General features: G+C 45.6%; 1 long non-coding RNA gene across 1 annotated transcript in view; it reads left to right on the forward strand.

The window, feature by feature from the left end:
• LOC140710390 (uncharacterized) overlaps window positions 1–15,498 on the forward strand; it is a 100,717-nt gene extending 85,219 nt beyond the window's left edge. The window contains exons 6-7 of the long non-coding RNA XR_012091362.1: window positions 3,975–4,120; window positions 15,413–15,498. This is a non-coding gene — a long non-coding RNA (uncharacterized lncRNA). The remainder of the gene's footprint in view (window positions 1–3,974; window positions 4,121–15,412) is intronic.
• Window positions 15,499–17,825: the final 2,327 nt, after the last annotated feature.

The following is a 17,825-nucleotide window of genomic DNA, read 5'->3' on the forward strand; positions in this document are numbered from 1 at the left end:
GCTTGCTGCTGAAGATGGAAACCCTCTCACTTTTGCTCCTGAGATGGGAGATTAAGAAAAAAAATAGAAAGGAAACAAAAAATAGAGAAAAAGGAGGAGGAAGACAGAGTAGCCAGAAAGATGATGAGATGCTAGGATGCTCCACGGGTGGCAGAGCCCGTGAGAAATGTGTGGTGGGTTTTGGGGACGGGGTGAAGTGGGAAGGCCTTTAGGAAGCAGAGTGTGGCGCTACTTTGCCACTTTTCTAAGTGGGAGAGAAAAAAAGAATGAGAGCATGGCCCTAGGTGTTGGTCGTGCAGTGTGCTCAGAACCATATCAGGATGTCTTTCCTGTCCTGTCTAATGCTCTGTGTGGCAGGTTTGAGCTGCCCAGGGAAGAGACTCCGCCCTCTCTTCCCCTGTGCCCCACTCCCCACCGCCACATGATGCGTGAGGGAGGGCCCTGGAGGCTGAGGCCATGTTGGGGCTCTAAGCTCCGGCCTAACCCAGTGAAGTCTCAGGGGAGACCCTGAACCATAAGGCCGGACCAGTGTTTCCAGCCACATGGATCTAGATGTTAAGGAAGCGAGGGAGCTCCAGCTGACAGGTGGGGAACCAGACTTACTCCACCAAACGATTAGACCAGATGCCAGCTCATTTCCAGATCTCGCTGCCAGAGATACTAGAAAAGCCCTTAGGTAAAACAAAGTGAGGAATCAGAGGAGGACACAAATCCACCAAGTGAAGAATCCACACACCTGCAGCAATGACACTAATGCTTTGAAGGAGGCAGATTCCTCAGACTTGTCACATATTTATTTGCAGGTTCAGTCTCTAGAGATTCCGGAGTCTGGGATCTGGGATGGGGTGAAGGGAGGCGTGGTTTAGCCACAGCCTGCCCTGTACTGCTGAATTCTCCTGCGTGTTCTCAAGTGCTTGCAAATGAAAGGTCATCTGGGCCTCGACCAGTCATGGGGCCTGTGGACGGTGAGCAGCCTGGCAAAGTCAGAGGTCTGTGGGGTGGGGGTAGTGGGGCTCCATGGGCAGGTTTGCCCATGCCTGAGCACCAGTTCCTTACTCTAACACAGGCACACCACAGAGATATTGCAGGTTCAGTTCCAGACTACAACAATAAAGCAAATATCACAATAAAGCAAATATCACAATAAAGTAAGTCGCACGATTTTTTTGGTGTTCCAGTGCATATAAGTTATGTCTACACTATACTGTTGTCTATTAAGTGAGCAATAGTATTATGTCTAGAAAACAATGTACATACCTTAATTAAAAATACTTTATTGATAAAAAATGTTAACGATCATCAGAATCTTCAGTTGTCATAATCATTTTGCTGGTGGAGGGTTGTCCTTCAGTGTGGATGGCTGCTGATTGATCTGGGTGGTGGTTACTGAAGATTAGGATGACAGTGGCAACTTCTTAAAGGACAAAAACAATGAAGTTTGTTGCATCAATTGACTCTTCCTTTCAAAAAAGATTTCTCTGTAGCATGCAATATTTGACAACATTTTATCCACAGCAGAACTTCTTTCAAAATTGGAGTCAATCCTCTTAATCCCTGCTCCTGCTTTATCAACTAAGTTTATGTGATATTCTAAATACTTTGTTGTCATTTCAGTGATGTTCACAGCATCTGCACCAGTAGATTCCATCTCAAGAAACCACTTTCTTTGCATATCTGTCAGAAGCAACTCCTCATCTGCTGAAGTTTTATCATAAAATTGCAACGATTCAATGTTCTCTTCAAGCTCCACTTGTCATTTTATGTTTCTGCCTCTTCTGCATTTACTTCGTGCACTGAAGTCTGAAGCCCTCAAAGTCATCCATGAGAGTTGGAACACACGTCTTCCAAACTCCTGTTAATGTTGCTATTTTGACTGCCTCCTATGAATCACAAATGTTCTTAATGGCATCTATAAGGGGAAATCCTTTCCAGGAAGGTTTCAATTTATTTTTCTCAGATCCTTCAAAGGAATCACTGTCTATGACCACTAAAACTTTTTAAAAATTATTTCTTAAATAATAAGACTTGAAAGTTGAAATTACTCCTTGAACCAAGGGCTGAGAATGGATGATGTGTTAACAGGCAAGAAAACAACATCAATTGTACATCTCTTTATACATCTCCATCAGAGTTTTTGGGTGACCAGGTCCACTGGCAATGAACAGTCATATTTTGAAAGGAATCTTTTCTCCTAAGCAGTAGGTCTCAACATTGGGCTTAAAATATTCAGTAAACCATGTTGTAAACAAATGTGCTGTCATCCAGGCTTTGTTGTTCCACTGATAGAGCACAGGGAGAGGAGATTTAGCATCATGCTTAATGGACCTAGGATTTTGTTGATGGTAAGGGAGGAGCATTGGCTTCAACTCAAAGTCCCAGCTCCATTAGCCCCTAGTAAGAGAGTCAACCTGTGCTTTGCCATGGAAGTCAGGCATTGACTTTTCTTTTCTTTCTTTTTTAATTATTTTGAGATGGAGTCTCACTCTGTTGCCCAGGCTGGAGTGCAGTGGCATGATCTCAGCTCACTGCAACCTCTGCCTCCCAGGTTCAAGCAATTGTCCTGCCTCTGCCTCCTGAGCAGCTGGGACTACAGGCACATGCCACTATGCCTGGCTAAGTTTTGTATTTTTAGTAGAGATGGGGTTTCACCATTTTAGTCAGGCTGGTCTTGAACTCCTGACCTTGTGATCCACTCACCTCAGACTCCCAAAGTGCTGCGATTACAAGAGTGAGCCACCGCGCCCAGCCGACTTTTCCTTATCTGTGAAAGTCTTGGATGGCAACTTCTTCCAAGAGTAGGCTGTTTCATCTTCATTGAAAATCTGTTGTTTAGTGTAGCTACGTTCATCAGTCATCTTAGCTAGGTCTTCTGGATAACTTGCTGCAGCTTCTCCATCAGCACTTGCTGCTTCACCTTGCACTTTTATGTTATGAGATGGCTTCTTTCCTTAAGCCTCATGAACCAACCTCTGCTAGGTTCCAACTTTTCTTCTGCAGCTTCCTCGGCTCTCTCAGCCTTCATAGACTTGAAAGAGGATTAGGCTCTGGATTAGGCTTTGGCTTAAGGGAATGTTGTGGCTGATTTGATCTTCCATCCAGACCACTCACACTTTCTCTATGTCAGCAACAAGGCTGTTTCACTTTCTTATGATTCATGTGTTCACTGGAGTAGCACTTTTCATTTCCTTCAAGAATTTTTCCTTTGCATTCACAATTTGGCTGTTTGCTGTGAGAGGTCTAGTTTTCAGCCTCTCTTGGCTTTTGACATGCCTTCCTCACATGCTTCATCTTTTCTAGCTTTGGATTGAAAGTGAGAGACTGTGACTCATTTTTCCACTTGAATACTTAGAGGCCATTGTAAGGTTATTAATTGGCCTAATTTCCATATTTACGTGTTTCAAGGAATAGGAAGGCCCAAGGAGAGGGACAGAGACAGGGATTGGTCAGTAGGAGCAGTCAGAACACACATGACATTTATCGAGTTCACTGTGGGCATGGTTCATGGTACCCCAAAATAATTACAATAGTGACATTAAAGATCCCTGATCACAGATCACTGTAACAGATGTAATAATAATGACTAAGTTGGAAATATTGTGAGAATTACCAAAATGTGACAACAGAGACACAGAGTGAGCATAACCTGTTGGAAAAATAGCTCTGATAGACTTGCTGTATACAGGATTGCCACAACCTCCAATTTGTACAGTTGCAACATCTGCTGAGCACAATCAAGTGAGTTCAGTAATATGAGGTATGCCTGTAAATAGCATGAGGTCCCCTAGTTTCTCTTCCCTCACCTGCAGGAGCCTTTAAACCTGAGACCTGAGTTGGGTATTGTCCGCTGGTCCCCAGCATTCTCACCTCTTTCTATGGCGTCTTCCTGGACTGTAATGGTAGGGAAGATAAAAATGATGTTTTTCAAACTCCCTTGCAGCTATTGCTCTGACGGTACACTTTGTTCTGCCAATCAGATGCCATCAAGCCGAGATGTGAAGCGGAAGTGAGGCAGAGGCTCCCTTCCTATTGTTTGGCGCAGTTTTCTGTGAGAGAGCAGAGGTGGGAGATGTGGGGCTCTGTGCCCCAGTGCTTCTGCATCCAAGCTCTAACCTTGTTGAAGGTGAGAAAAGCAGCTGTGATGGCTTCAGGACCCTAGCGCCCAGCTTCTGATCCCTGGACCACAGCTAAGGGGCCGTGTTCTTGAAAAGAGTGGTGATCTCCTGATTTTCCCTGTCCTGGCTGTGTCAGAGGGAGCAGCTCTCTCAGTGGGTTGGTTCTGTGGTATTTGGAGAGACATTCTTGGAGGCCCAAGCAAGAGTCTGCTGCTCCGGTCCTTCCAGTGCTTATTATTTTATTTTATTTTATTTTATTTTATTTTATTTTATTTTATTTTAAGTTCTGGGATATGTGTGCATAATGTGCAGGTTTTTTACATAGATATACATGAGCCATGGTGGTTTGCTGCACCTATCAACACGTTGTCTAGATTTTAAACCTTGCATACATTAGGTATTTGTACTAATGCTCTCCCTCCCTTTGCCCCCCACCCCCTGACAGGCCCCATATGATGTTCCTATCCCTGTGTCCATGTGCTCTCATTGTTCAACTACAACTTATAAGTGAGAACATATGGTGTTTGGTTTTCTGTTCCTGTCTTAGTTTGCTAAGAATGATGGTTTCCAGCTTCATCCATGTCCCTGCAAAGGACATGGACTCGTTCTTTTTCATGGTTGCGTAGTATTCCTTTTTTTTTTTTTTAATCCTTGTATTAAATGCTTTCCTGTTGAAAATAGCTACACTGGGCTGGGCACAGTGGCTCAGGCCTGTAATTCCAGCACTTTGGGAGGCCAAGGTGGGCAGATCACCTGAGGTCAGCAGTTCGAGACCAGCCTGGCCAAGATGATGAAACCCCATCTCTAATAAAAATACAAAAATTAACCAGGTATGGTGGTGCATGCCTGTAATCCCAGCTACTCAGGGGGATGAGGCAGGAGAATTGCTTGAACCTGGGAGTTGGAGTTTGCAGTGAGTTAAGATCCTGCCACTGTACTTCAGCCTGGACAATAGATCAATACTCTGTCAAGAAAAAGAAAAGAAGGAAAGGAAAAGAAAGGAAAGTAGAAAAGAAAAGAAAAGAAAAAGGCTACACTGGTTTCTATTTCCCACTAACTGACAACCAGAGGAGTTGTTAAGAACCGTGGAACTAATACCCTAGATTTAGAACAACAGAAAGTTCACAACACACAAACAGCCACAAAGGAGGTAGAGTGGGTTCCTTTCCCAGTCAGCACTTCCTCCTCTCTGAGAGCTAAGTGTCTCCTCTGGGCCCTACCATGTTCCTCTCTCCCAAGCTGGGCTGGGACTAGGGTGAGGCAAAGGTGCCTAGGCACGAAATGTAAGGAGGCCCTCACCCTCAGGGCTGTGCGAATGCAGGCTAAGCCCTGAGAGTTAGTGCCTTTGTAAATTTTGTATCCTAAGTACTTCACTTGCCTCACCCCAGTCCTGGCCTCCTCAAAAATCTGACCTAGGTGGACCTAGGTGGCCTCAACGTTGAGTGCAGAGAACTCTTGGCCTCTGCTCATGCTCTGGCTCACAGCCCATTCTGTAAGTAGCTCCTCTGGAGGGCTCTCAAGTCTGCCCTGCACCTCACACTGTGCCTATGTGAGGCTGCAGCTCCCAAAGGCTCTCTGCATTCCCTCTGCTGTGTCATCCCTATCCTACTGCCAGGAGGGAGGACCTTTTGTCCCGAGCTGAAAACGGGTCCCCACTAGCTATGCCAACACGACATTTCCAGGTAACATTAGACACCCCCAGGGGAATAGCAGCTTGGGGCATTGTTCTATGAGCTCTTCGTGCCCAGTGTCCAATCATCAGGCTGTATGAACAGAAGTGCAGTATGCAAAACAAGGGAAGGGAGAGTTCTGCTGCACCCCAACTCGTCAAACACACCTGGAGAGGCTCCACTTCCAAGGGGCTGGAATCCTTGAAGGAAGACCAATTGGCAAACAGCTAATCAACATACAGGTGTTGCCCAATTTTAATAGAAAGTAGGGACGTGCAAATGAAAGCAGCACAGCAGAAAGGTACTTTTTGCACTTATCAGATTGTCAGCAGTTAGAACTGCTGGGCACAGTGGCTCATGCCTGCAATTCTAGCACTGTGGGAGGCCAAAGTGGGCGGACTGCTTGAGCCCAGGAGTTTAAGATCAACCTGGGCAACAGAATGAGACCCTGTCTTTATGAAAAGAAAAAAAAGAAAAAAAATTAAATCAAAAAAGGAAAAAATTAGAAGCATGAATGTTTCAGTAGCAAGGTCTAGAGCTGGGTGCTGTCTCATCTCTCAGTACCCTGGACACCTTGGCTAAGGGAAGACAGAGAAGGCAATGCCAAGAGTAGTGTCAGTGCTTCTATAAAGGAAGGAAGTGAAAATACGTTCTTCTCTCTGTATTTCAAAATGGCTGCATGCCTAGCAAGAGGCAGATAGCAAAGCTGTGGCATTCCCTTCCATCCTGTTCACAGTCACCTCTTATCTGCCTTGAAGATTCACTGGGGGAGCTCGAGGGAGCAGCTGCTGAGGCAGGCCATGCACAGAAGGAGATTTTAGCCTTAGAACCTATTCAGATGAGCACACTACTCTGCTTGCATGGGCTCTGAAGATATCCCAATCTGGGTTTCCAGGAAGCTCTGGGCACTACTAGAAACACATCTGGAGTGGGGATGAAGGAAGCCAGCCTGTAATAGCCTACATAGCCATGGACTATGAGCTTGACTTACCTGTTATTACCTGATGGAAGTGTAGCCCCAGCTGCTAGGTGCGGGCAGGGGTGCTGGGGTGGTGCAGGGTAAGGGGAGATGTGAAGAGGGGGAGAGGGGAGCTCTTTATGACAGGGAAATATGTGCACCTCCAGGAAGTTTTGTGAGTGCCAGGTGCAATCATGATTAGTAAAAACACACTGGCAACTCCTGGACAAGAATTACCACATATGCACTACTAAGGGAGAAGGAAAGTTAGTAAGGGGGCCATGTCTCTTTAGGGAGGTGGCACAATGTGGCTATTTTAGTGAGAAAATAAGTCTTACCTTGGTCTCAGTCTTACGGTGTGACCTGAACTTATTTGCTTAACCACTCTGAGTTCCAGTGTGCACACTGGAACGTGCTGGCATTCTTACTTAGAATGTGAAAGTCAAAATAAGAGTATGTAAAAAGATATGCTGAGATGTTTCCACTGTTACACAAATGAAAGGGTTGGGTGTTATGTCCTCATCTCCTGTCTGGCTCTTCCCTCTCTACCTCCAGCTTAATCTTCTCCTGCTCCACCTCACTCTGTCCTCAGCCTCACTGGCCTTTATTAGGTTCTAGAAAGAGTTATCCTATTTCCTGCCTCAGCCTTAACACATGCTATTCCCTGTTCCTGTAATACTCTTCTCTTTTTAAATTGTTACTATTTAATTTTTGAGATGAGATCCACTCTGTCACCCAGACTGGAGTGCAATGGTACAATCTCAGCTCACTGCATCCGCCAATTCTTGGGCTCAAGCAATTCTTCCACCTCAGCCTCCCAAGTAGCTGGGATTACAGGTGTGCACCACCACACCTGGCTAATTTTTTTGTATTTTTGGTAGAGATGGTGTTTCCTCATGTTGTCCAGGCTGGTCTCAAACTCCTTAGCTGAAGTAATCCACCTGCCTCAGCTTCCCAAAGTGCTGGGATTACAGATGCAAGTCACTGTGCTCAGCTTTCTTCTCTTTACGTCTGGTTAGAAGAGCTCATCCCCCAGAGCTGAGCCCAGGCATCACCTCCCCAGGGAAGTCTTCCATGACTTTCCTGATTAGGTCAACTTTTTATTTGCACTCATATGAGCAAAAGTACATCCTTCTCATTGTACTCATCTCAACTGTAGTTTTACATGTATTTGTATGATAAGGTGATGATTACCTGTCTCACTAGAGGCTTGTTGTGAGGATCATCAGGCAGCTGTATTGAAAGGGTCCCATAGAGAGGGATATAAGCCCTTAGTAAGCTCCAACTCACCAGCCATGTGAATGAGCCACCTTGGAAAAGGATCCTCCACCCTGGTCAAGCCTGCAGATGACTGCAGCTTGAGCTGATATATGTCTGCAGTCTCATGAGACATCCTGAAATAGAACTACCCAGCCAAGCCACTCCTGGATTCCTGACCCACAGTAACATAAGAGAATAAATGATTACTATTGTTTTAAGTCACCAAGTTTTAGGGTATTTACTATACAGCAGTAGAAATAGTGCAGATTTAGGTGCCTGGAAATGTGGTACTGCCATAAGAAATGTGAGAGTGGCCTCGGCACTGGATTTGGGCAGAAGCTGGGAGGAGATGACGGTGCATGATAGGTTAAAGGGACTTCAAGAGACTTCACTTCAAGAGAAGCCTGATGGCTGCGATAAGGATGCAATAAGAGCTTAAAAGAAGTGAGGAGGGTCAGGTGCTCATGCCTGTAATCCCAACACTTCGGGAGGCTAAGCTGGGAGGATCACACGGGGCCTAGAGTTTAAGACAAGCCTGGACAACATAATGAGACCCCATCTCTACAACAAATTTTTAAAAAATTAGTGGAGCATGGTGGTGTGCACCTGTAGTCCTAGTTACTTAGGAGGCTGAGGCACTTGAGCCCAGGAATTCAAGGTTACAGTGATCATGCTACTGCATTTCAGCCTGAATGACAAGTGAGACTCTATCTCCAAAAAAAAAAAATAAGAGTAAAACACTTGAGAGAAGAGGTTCTTTGTTATGTAATGGTAAAAAGTTTAGAAATACTGTCACTTATGATAACCTGGAAAAAAGCAAGAGGTCCTAATGAACTGGGTGATCCAACAAACGAGGGTTCCAGGCAGTGTTGAATAAACATAGAGTATCATTTCTGGGCAGTGGTAGGAGTGAGTCAATCAAGAAATGATCAACATCTGCTCTGCTGGATTTCAAAATTGCTATGGGCCAGTAACTTCCATATGCCTCTTGCTTTCCCGATTTTTGAATGAGGAAAGGGAATCTAGAGTAATGCCTGTCTGCCATTGCAAGTTGGGTATGTGGTGGTGCAGATAATGTATCTCTGTAGTTTGTAGTTTTAGGATGAAGAAGAGCTATACTCTAGGAGCTGTACTTGAGAAACCATCATGGGACCTTCATTTATGCCAGGACCTGATTTAAGTAGTAAGATACTGTACCTCAAGCTGATGTTGTCATTGAAGAACTTTTTGGGCATGTTGAAAGGCTTGGGAGTCTGCTAATTTTAATTTAAGAGAGATGTGAATTACAGAGGGCAAGAAGGGAAGGCAGACCATGACTGCAAGTATCTGAGAGAGTCCCCAATGAGCCTGATATCATGGTACCCATTGTCTGTGTAGTTAGTTCCTTCCCACATGATTAGTGCTTTGTGACCAATAGAATTCTGTGGAAATGACAGGATGTATGACTTCTTAGACCAGGTGATAAAAAGCATTGCAACTTTTGCATTGGTCTCTTGGATTGTGCACTCTGGGAGAAGTCAGCCACCATGTCAGGAGGACACTCAGGCAGCCTGTGGAGAGGCCCACATGAGAGGAACTAGGACCTCCTGCCAATATCCACCATCAACTTGCCAGCCATGCAAGTGAACCACCTTGGAAATGGACCTTTCAGCTCCTGTCAAGGCTTCAGGGACTGCATCCCTGGCCAACATCTTGACTGTTACCTTGTGAGAGATTCTGATCTAGTGCCTGCATGAGGTAATAAGTGATTATTGTTGTTTTGAACCATTATTTTTGGAGGCAATTTGTCATGCAGCAATAGATAACTAATACAGCCAATCCTCTCTTCTCTGGCCTGCCTTTTCCTGGGTAAACTGTCTTGCTTTTGAACTTATATTCAATTTGTGAGCAGGACCAGGATGAAGATGAGGAGAGGGGGAGCCTAGGGCCTTCTTCAATTTTGTGCCTGAGGTGTCTTGCTTGTTTCACCCTTGCCCCAGTCTTGTGTCTGGTTTCTGCATGGTGTGATAAAAGGTCAGTCCCTGGTGATCTCGCCCTTAACCTCACTGCCTGACTACTGCCAGCCCCCTGTGCCTGACTTGGCTTCCTGTGGAGTCAGGTAGACAACCCCTGTACTCCTTTAAGACTGCAGGCAAAAAAAAGGAGGAGCGGGCTGGGCACCACCAAGTGGGGGCAGTTCTCATAGAATTCTAGAACCCAGCAGGTCCTCACATTGGCCCTGAGATGAGTAGAGAGGCCTTTAGTGGTGGAGTACTTCAGGTGGTTGTGACATCGTGACCTTAGGGTGCAAACAGTCCTCAGGGGTGCAGGGCAGTTCCAGAGGGGGCCACGAGAGAATGGCCTTCCTCAAGGTAGAGATTGGAGCCCGTGTGGGACATTCATATATAAAAGCAGAAGGAAAATAACACTAGTAACGCATTGAGTGACTCCTCCAAGCCAGCCACTGGCTTTACCTCATCCAATTCTCCCGACAGCCCAATGCATGATATACTCATCATCCCTTAACCCCAGTTTCAAAAATCCAAAAAGTGGTAGGGTGCAGTGACTCATGATCTCGGCACTTTGAGCAACAAAGTGAGACCCCCGTCCTGGGAGGCTGAGGCAGGAGCATCGCTTGAGCCCAAGAGTTTGAGGTTGCAGTGAGCCATAATCATGCTACTGCACTCCAGCCTGTGTGACAGAGCAAGACCCTGTCTTTAAAAATAACTCCAAAAGCTCTGACAACCAAAAGATTTTTATAACTCACTTGGTGGCAAGTCCTGGACTGAACTGATGTGAGACTATTTATGGTCTTAATTATGCCATTTACTGTAAATATCTATAAGTTTCCCTACAAAAATATTAATGCATTTGATTACAGGGTGTTCCCCAGAACCCACTGAGTGCTCCATAATATAGTATTATGCACCATATAACTTTTCTAAAACCCAGCATTTCTGAATGTTGAAACATCTGGTCCGAAGATAAAGTACAGTGGGCGTCTCAGTCTATTTTCTGCTTCTATAACAGAATATCTGAAACTGAGCAATTTACAATGAATAGAAATGTATTTGGCTCATGATTCTAGAGGTTTGAAAGTCCAAGAGAATGGTGCTGACCTCTGGTGAGGGCCATCGTGCTGCATCATTCCATGGTGGGAGGCAGAAGGGCAAGTGAGCATTTGAACCAGAGACAGGATGGGAACTGCCCACTCCCATAACAATTAATCTGCTTCTGCCATAATGGCATTAATCCATTCATGAGGGCAGGGCCCGAATGGCCTAACCACCTCTTAAAAGACCCACCTCTTAATATCATCAGTTAAATTCCAGCATGAATTTTCGAGGGGATATTCAAACCATAGCAGTGAGACTGTATTATTATTTTTCCCTTTTTACATATAAGAAAAACTGAAGTTTCATGAAAAGTGATGACATTTTCTAATTGCACAGTGACAACCTTTTTCTTACTCCTGTTCAGAGGAGAATTATGTCACAATACTGAGACTCTGTTACCTACCCACCGTCCCTACCCCGATCACAAGTTCCTGATGGGATGTGGCACCCTGAGATCTTTCTAGACCCCTTTCAGTTATTTTTATAATAAACTTCCAAATGCTTTCTGTGTTTTGGATATTGATTGTTTCTGGACAAGTGGCAATCAGAGATTTATCCACAGAAACTCCCTGGAGTTTATGGAAGCCTTTTGTACTGCCAATGTGTTCATGTGACTAAAATAGAATAAACCCTTGGGGGTTTCTTTTCATTGCCCATCTCGGTGCTGACCCTCCTTTACTGCAAACCCTTGCTTACCTTGTGCCCTTGCCAGAACTTCCCTCTGATCTCATTCTCATTTAGTAATTAATTCACTCAACAAACACTGATGGAGTCCCTGCTGCTGCCCACAATGTGGTGGGAGAGGTTTTATGATTTATTAGAAGAGCCCTGGTTTGACAGACAAAAGATTAAGGTCCTGGTTCTGTAAGAGTTCAGACAAGGCCTTTTTTCTTCCATCTGGACCTCAGTTTAACCTTAACCAAATGTGAAGTAAGAAGATAATTGAGAGGATGCAAAAACCATCATCACAAAGTATTGAAACCTAATACAAACAGGACTGAACAATAAAGAGTGTGGGCCTTGGCACAGTCTGCCCAGGGTGCTGGCTGTGCAGTTCTCTTGATTCAGTCCTCCTGTGGGTATCCTTTTAATTTTCAGGGTGGCGTATCTCATGATCACAAAAAGGTTGCCAGCAGCATCTGCAATCACATGCTTTATGGCCAGAGTGGGAGAGGTGGAGCTATTTCAGGCATTAGGCTCAGTTTCCAAACTGGTTGCTCTGAGCCAGATCTATTCCAATGGAGCCTACACTGGTTCCAGGGGTTCAGAGCCCAATCTGGAGAAGTTAGCAAATATTTTGATCATCGATCCTGGAAAGAGTGTTATTTCTAATAATCATCACACGAAAGTCCAAATTTCAAGCTAATTGGCTTAAGCCGGAGTTACCTGAACAAATCCCATGGCAGGAGGATTGCCCCACTTGGCTTGGAACTATTAGTCCTACTCCAAGAACTGGGGTTGAGGTCAGCTTTGCTCAAATTGCATGCTCACTACAGATGGGTGGGAGTGATGAGGTTTTGGGACTGCATAGAGGGATGCAACCAAAATGTGCTCCACTCACTCTAAGTTCCCTTCTCACTCTTTCTTTGTTTCTACGTTTTGACCCCCACATACATGATGTTGCAAAGGATACCCCCATCTTAACATTTTTTCCCACTCATTTACTTTAGCCTAGTCACACTCTCTGGGGATTCTAAGATCAACTTCTAATCTTCCAAGAATGTTCCTCTAAATCTGAAGGCAAGGAGAAGTGGAAACCAAGATATGGTGCACTGCTGGTTTGCGGTGTCAGCATGGGCTAGTCAGGAAGAAGATTTCTGTGGGCAAAACCTCTGCATCTGCAGGGCTTCCCCTTTGCTGGCACTCAGATGGCACTGAATACATGAATTTTCATCAGTTTTTCAAAATATAGCAGTAATAAGTGGAGTGTTAAAAACTCAAAAGGCTACATGAAACATACTCTTCCCCATCTAATACCTCCAATTCCCAATTCCCAGAGTGAACCACCATCATCTACATTTCGTGTATTCTCCCAGTTACGTTCTGTACGTATACTAAAATATATAAACAGTATTTACATAGGTATGTGTATATATACAATCAAAGCCTCCTTCTTCTATATATAGGGATTATAGTACAAATGTTTTTTGAATGAATAAATGAGTGACTAGGGGGCTCTGACTGTGAAAAGCTCTCATCTATGCCCCCAGTGACTGTCAGTCAGGAAAACAGAGCTCACACAAGTTGTTTGAACAGAGAGATTTTAATGTAGAGAATTGAGTAAACAAGAATTGGAGGCGCAGAAAGACAGAAAGTGGCCATTGAGGACTTACAGAGATACTAACTGCCAAAAGGCAGCTATACCTTTAGGGCAGAGGAACAAAGAAAGAGATCGGGGTTGTTAGAACCTGGAAGCTTGGAGAAGAAACAGCAGAGCCAGGACCTAAAACTCAGAGAAGCCAGTGCTGGCTGATTGGTGCTGATGTTGCTGGACATGCCATGGTGGGTTCTGAGGGTGTGGCCAAAAGCGGGTGAACTGGAATTCGCTGCTGATGGAGTGATGTGGCCAGGAGTAAGCAGCAAATGGGAGAGATGGGGTCTCTCCTTCTGCCTGTCTTTATCCCTCCAAGAGTCAATGGGAGGGGGCCTAGTAAGGAGAAGCTGGCGAAGGGGAAATGTGGTTTGCAGGATTTCATCTCCAGGAGCACAAAGTAGAGAACAGAAGGGTGAATTTGGGGCTGAGGGACAAGAATTTAATAACCAGTGCACCTTTTTATTCGTTTGGAGCTTTTGCACAAATTAGAAAAAAGTATACCCTCTGGGCAGAATTGGCCCTGGGTCAGGGTGCATGGTGTCGTGGTAGAGAAAGGTGCGGCACCATACCTGGGCATAAGGTGGGCAGGAGAATATGGGCCGGGTTTTAGCCCCCAACTATCCTTTTCACCAGGTGTATTTGTATAGGGTATAATCTGGCGCAGTCATATGTAATGGCCCTGCATCTGTCCAGCTATAGGCATTGTAGTGCATTTGGTTACATGTGGGCATCACACACACACACGCACACACACCACAAAAGCACTTTCTTTTCTTCTTTGGGAGCAGGGGTTTGGGATGGTATATCAATCAGGAGGCCTCTGTGATCCCTGCTGTGTCAACTCACTGGGTACCGGCCCCTTCTCAACACCAGGACCCGGGGTATGATAACTCACTGGGTATAGGCCCCTTCTCAACACCAGGACCCAGGGTCTGAAAACTCACTGGGTACCGGCCCCTTCTCAACACCAGGACCCAGGGTCTGACAACTCACTGGGTACAGGCCCCTTCTCAACACCAGGACCCAGGGTCTGACTTGTACAAATGTGCATCTAAAGGCAAAGCACTGACAACATAAACATAATTTTCTCAGTAAATCTAGGATGGGAAGCTGTTTCTGAGGGGGCTGTGGTGACCAAAGATGGGAATTAGGCCTTTTCAGACGGTAGGCATTCAAGAAGTTTGAATGGCTATTTCAGAATGCTTCGTAATAGAGTTTTCAATTTGGATGGGAGTCTAGAAATGACCTGGTGGTAGTGATTGTGGTGATAAGAATAGTTGTCTTACACTAAGTTCTCTGGATCCAAACTGAGACAGAGGTGGTGTGAGAAGCTGGTGGGTGCTAAGTGGGAAATTACCTGCGAGGAGGCGAGGAGGCAGAGAGGGCAGAGGGAGAAGCTGAGAGATGTGCAGCTGCACCAGAGGCCCTGGCTGTTCCGGGAACCTCTGGAACAAGTATAGCCCTTTAGGGTAGTCTCCAATTTAGGTCAGAAGACTGGGCTGTGTGTTCACACATCAGCCTTTCATTGGCTGTGGCCCCTTGGGAGGAGGCATGGCCTCGGAAGGGGAGCAGGTTTCTGGTGAGTAATAACTACGACCTTCCCATCGGCTGGAAGATTGGGGTCTTGGATCTGAAGAAGGGATATGGGGAGCACACCACAGCATCCACTACAATAGCAATGAGGGTGTCAATAGCTACCACCTGGCCATCACCTACACCAAGCTAGATGCTTCGCCCATAAACCTGGTTCTGTCCAAGTCTCTACCATCTGAGTGAGTGGTATTAACCTCCAACTCCACTTCTCAAGACAAAATCACCAGAGCCCTCCTTGATTCTGCCCTTTTCTTCTCTCACAATCTGTCAGTAGGAATTATTGGTTCTAGCTCCAAAGTACATTCTGAATCTATCCACTCCTTTCCATTTCCATCCCTCTGGCCCAAGCCATCAAGTCCTCCATGGCCAACTATAACAGCTTCCTAACATACCTCTCTCTTTCCACCCAGGTTGCCTTGACAGCCACTCTCCATACTGCTGCCAGAAATAACACTCAAAATAACGCTCTTTTTAATTAAAAAACAAAACTCTTCAATTGCTTTTGTTGCATTTAAGGTTCAAACTTCTTACCACGGAGTGAAAGGCGCCACAAAATTGGCCCTGTCTTCTTCACCAACTTCCATTTTTCTCTGGTCCACCATGTTCTAGCTGCATGGTCTCTCTCTTGATTCCTTGTACATGTCAAGCTTACTCTTGTCCCAGAGCCTGTGTCTTAGTTGTTCCCTCTGCCTGGAATGGCCTTCCCTAGAACCTGCCTTGGCTGATTCTTCTTGCTATTCAAACCTCAGCTCCCACCTCCTGCTTTAGGCCTCCCCTGACCACTCTAATTAAATTCCTACTGGAGACATCAGTCTACCTGGTTTCAGGGGCCAGGCCTTCTTCTTGCAGTGTAGGGGCTCTTTGCAGACTGTTCAAAGCTCCCTTTGCACAACTCAACCTGGCAGTGGAGTCTTACTTTCTATTTTCGTGATCTCAGGGATGTCTAGAGACCTCGTTGGCCTGGCTACAGCACATCCTAACTGGGCATTGAGTTGGAGGAACTCAGAAGGGTATAATCTGGCCTAGCTCCTCCAGGTGAGTCAGTTACTAAGTGGAGAAGAGAAGCCCTTTACCATTGAATTTTTAATTGTACTGGAAACTGCTTAGCCCTTTGGTAGAACAATGAAGGGGAATTTGGTTACTTGGTCTAGAGGCCTGGGGCAAGTAGGAACAGAGATGAGGTCAGAAAGATTTTTAACATGTGGGCATTCTTTAGTCATTAAAAGAGAAAAGCAAGCTCTTACAATGTTTGAAGGAAACCATTATGCAGTTTGCAAGTAGTTATTGGATTCTGGCTGTGACCAAGACGCTGATGGACTTGGGCTGAGTTTTGGGGCCACTGGAGTATGATGAGGCCTCTTTTGTCATGGAGCTGACGTCTAGGAAGGGAGACAGGGCAGAGGCAAAGAGCACAGGGACATCATGGAGCACCATGCTGCATCAGGCACTATGTTTGGGTTTCCATACACACAGAGCAATTAACACACAGTAGGCCATGTGTACCTGGACCCAAGGGGCTGACCAGGTGGAGGGGGCCGGGACTGCCCAGGAAGGGGAGCAGGTGATCTCTAAGGAGCAGAGGGGATGCGAAAAGGCTTCCTGCAGGAGATGGACTTGGAACCAGCTCCAGGTGCACCGCAGACTCTGAACACACACCACTGAAATAATGGGCCATGAAATTCATCTCTCCAGCACTATTCTGCTTCTCTGTCACTTCTTTCCCCATCATTTCCTTTCCCAGCTACAGAGCACTCAAGAATGCCTTGCTGTGCCCAGTCAGGCCTCTGGAGTCCACCCTACCTGGCTGATGTATTATTATCACCAGCAAACACACACCAGAGGCGGCATCTTGGCTGGGAAGCACATTGGCACCTTGGAAGCCCTTCTTAGAAAAAGTAAACGATTGGCATTTGAGCCTCCTCATTGATTCCTTTGGATGAGGCAGAAACCGCTGCCGAGAAGGATGAAGGGGTGAAGTGGAAAAACATGCGCTGGCTTCAAAGTGGAGCATGGGAGGTTGGAAACAGTTCTGCTTTGTGAACAAAGTTGTGCAAAAGGCAGAGAGAGAGAGAGACAAAGATAAAGAGAGAGAGCGCAGGAGAGTGAGGTGGGAGGGAGTCAGCTTTGGATAATTTGAATTTTGAATTGCCTTGAAAATCACCATGCAGCAGTATCCAGTTCTGCCTTTGATGGTCGAAAGAAACCAGCTGCATTTACTCGTCTTCAGGTCTTGTTTCCCCCCCAGCAGTGAAGCAAATTAAGCAAAGGAACAGTGAAAGTTGTAGTTGGTATAATATCTCAGGCCAAGGTCAGGCTAATTGTTGGTGGGTGGGGAGGGAGCAGCGACAGAGACAAGGCACACACTCTAGGTGTTGATATTTCTCACTCCTGCTCCATTCTGCTCCCCGTAATGTCACTTTGGCATTTCCAAACATGGCAGGCTTTCTTTACAAACTAAGGCCCCTTGTTCTAACCGCCAGCATTCCTGCACCATGCCATGCATTCAGGCAGGTAAGACGTGGTCCCTTTGCCCAAGTCGGGCTACAGAAGCGGCAAACCTTGAGACACATCCCAAGATATCCTATAACACTGTTCTTAATTCGCAACATCAGCAGGGCAGGTATTTGCCGGTGAGCGTAGCCTGATTTTTTCCTGCTGCCTCATTTTTATCATCAACTCAGTTGTAAAAATTAATACCATGGAGGCTTCCTTGAAGGATATGAAATGCATACTTGTCCCTAGAAAGTCTAAAATGTACCTTTGTATCAAATTTAGGCAGCTATCTGGGAAGCTTGCCTGTGCTGTTTTGGGCCCTGGTAGAGC

This window comes from Chlorocebus sabaeus, chromosome 26 (assembly GCF_047675955.1).
Source record: "Chlorocebus sabaeus isolate Y175 chromosome 26, mChlSab1.0.hap1, whole genome shotgun sequence".
Lineage (NCBI taxonomy): Eukaryota > Metazoa > Chordata > Mammalia > Primates > Cercopithecidae > Chlorocebus > Chlorocebus sabaeus.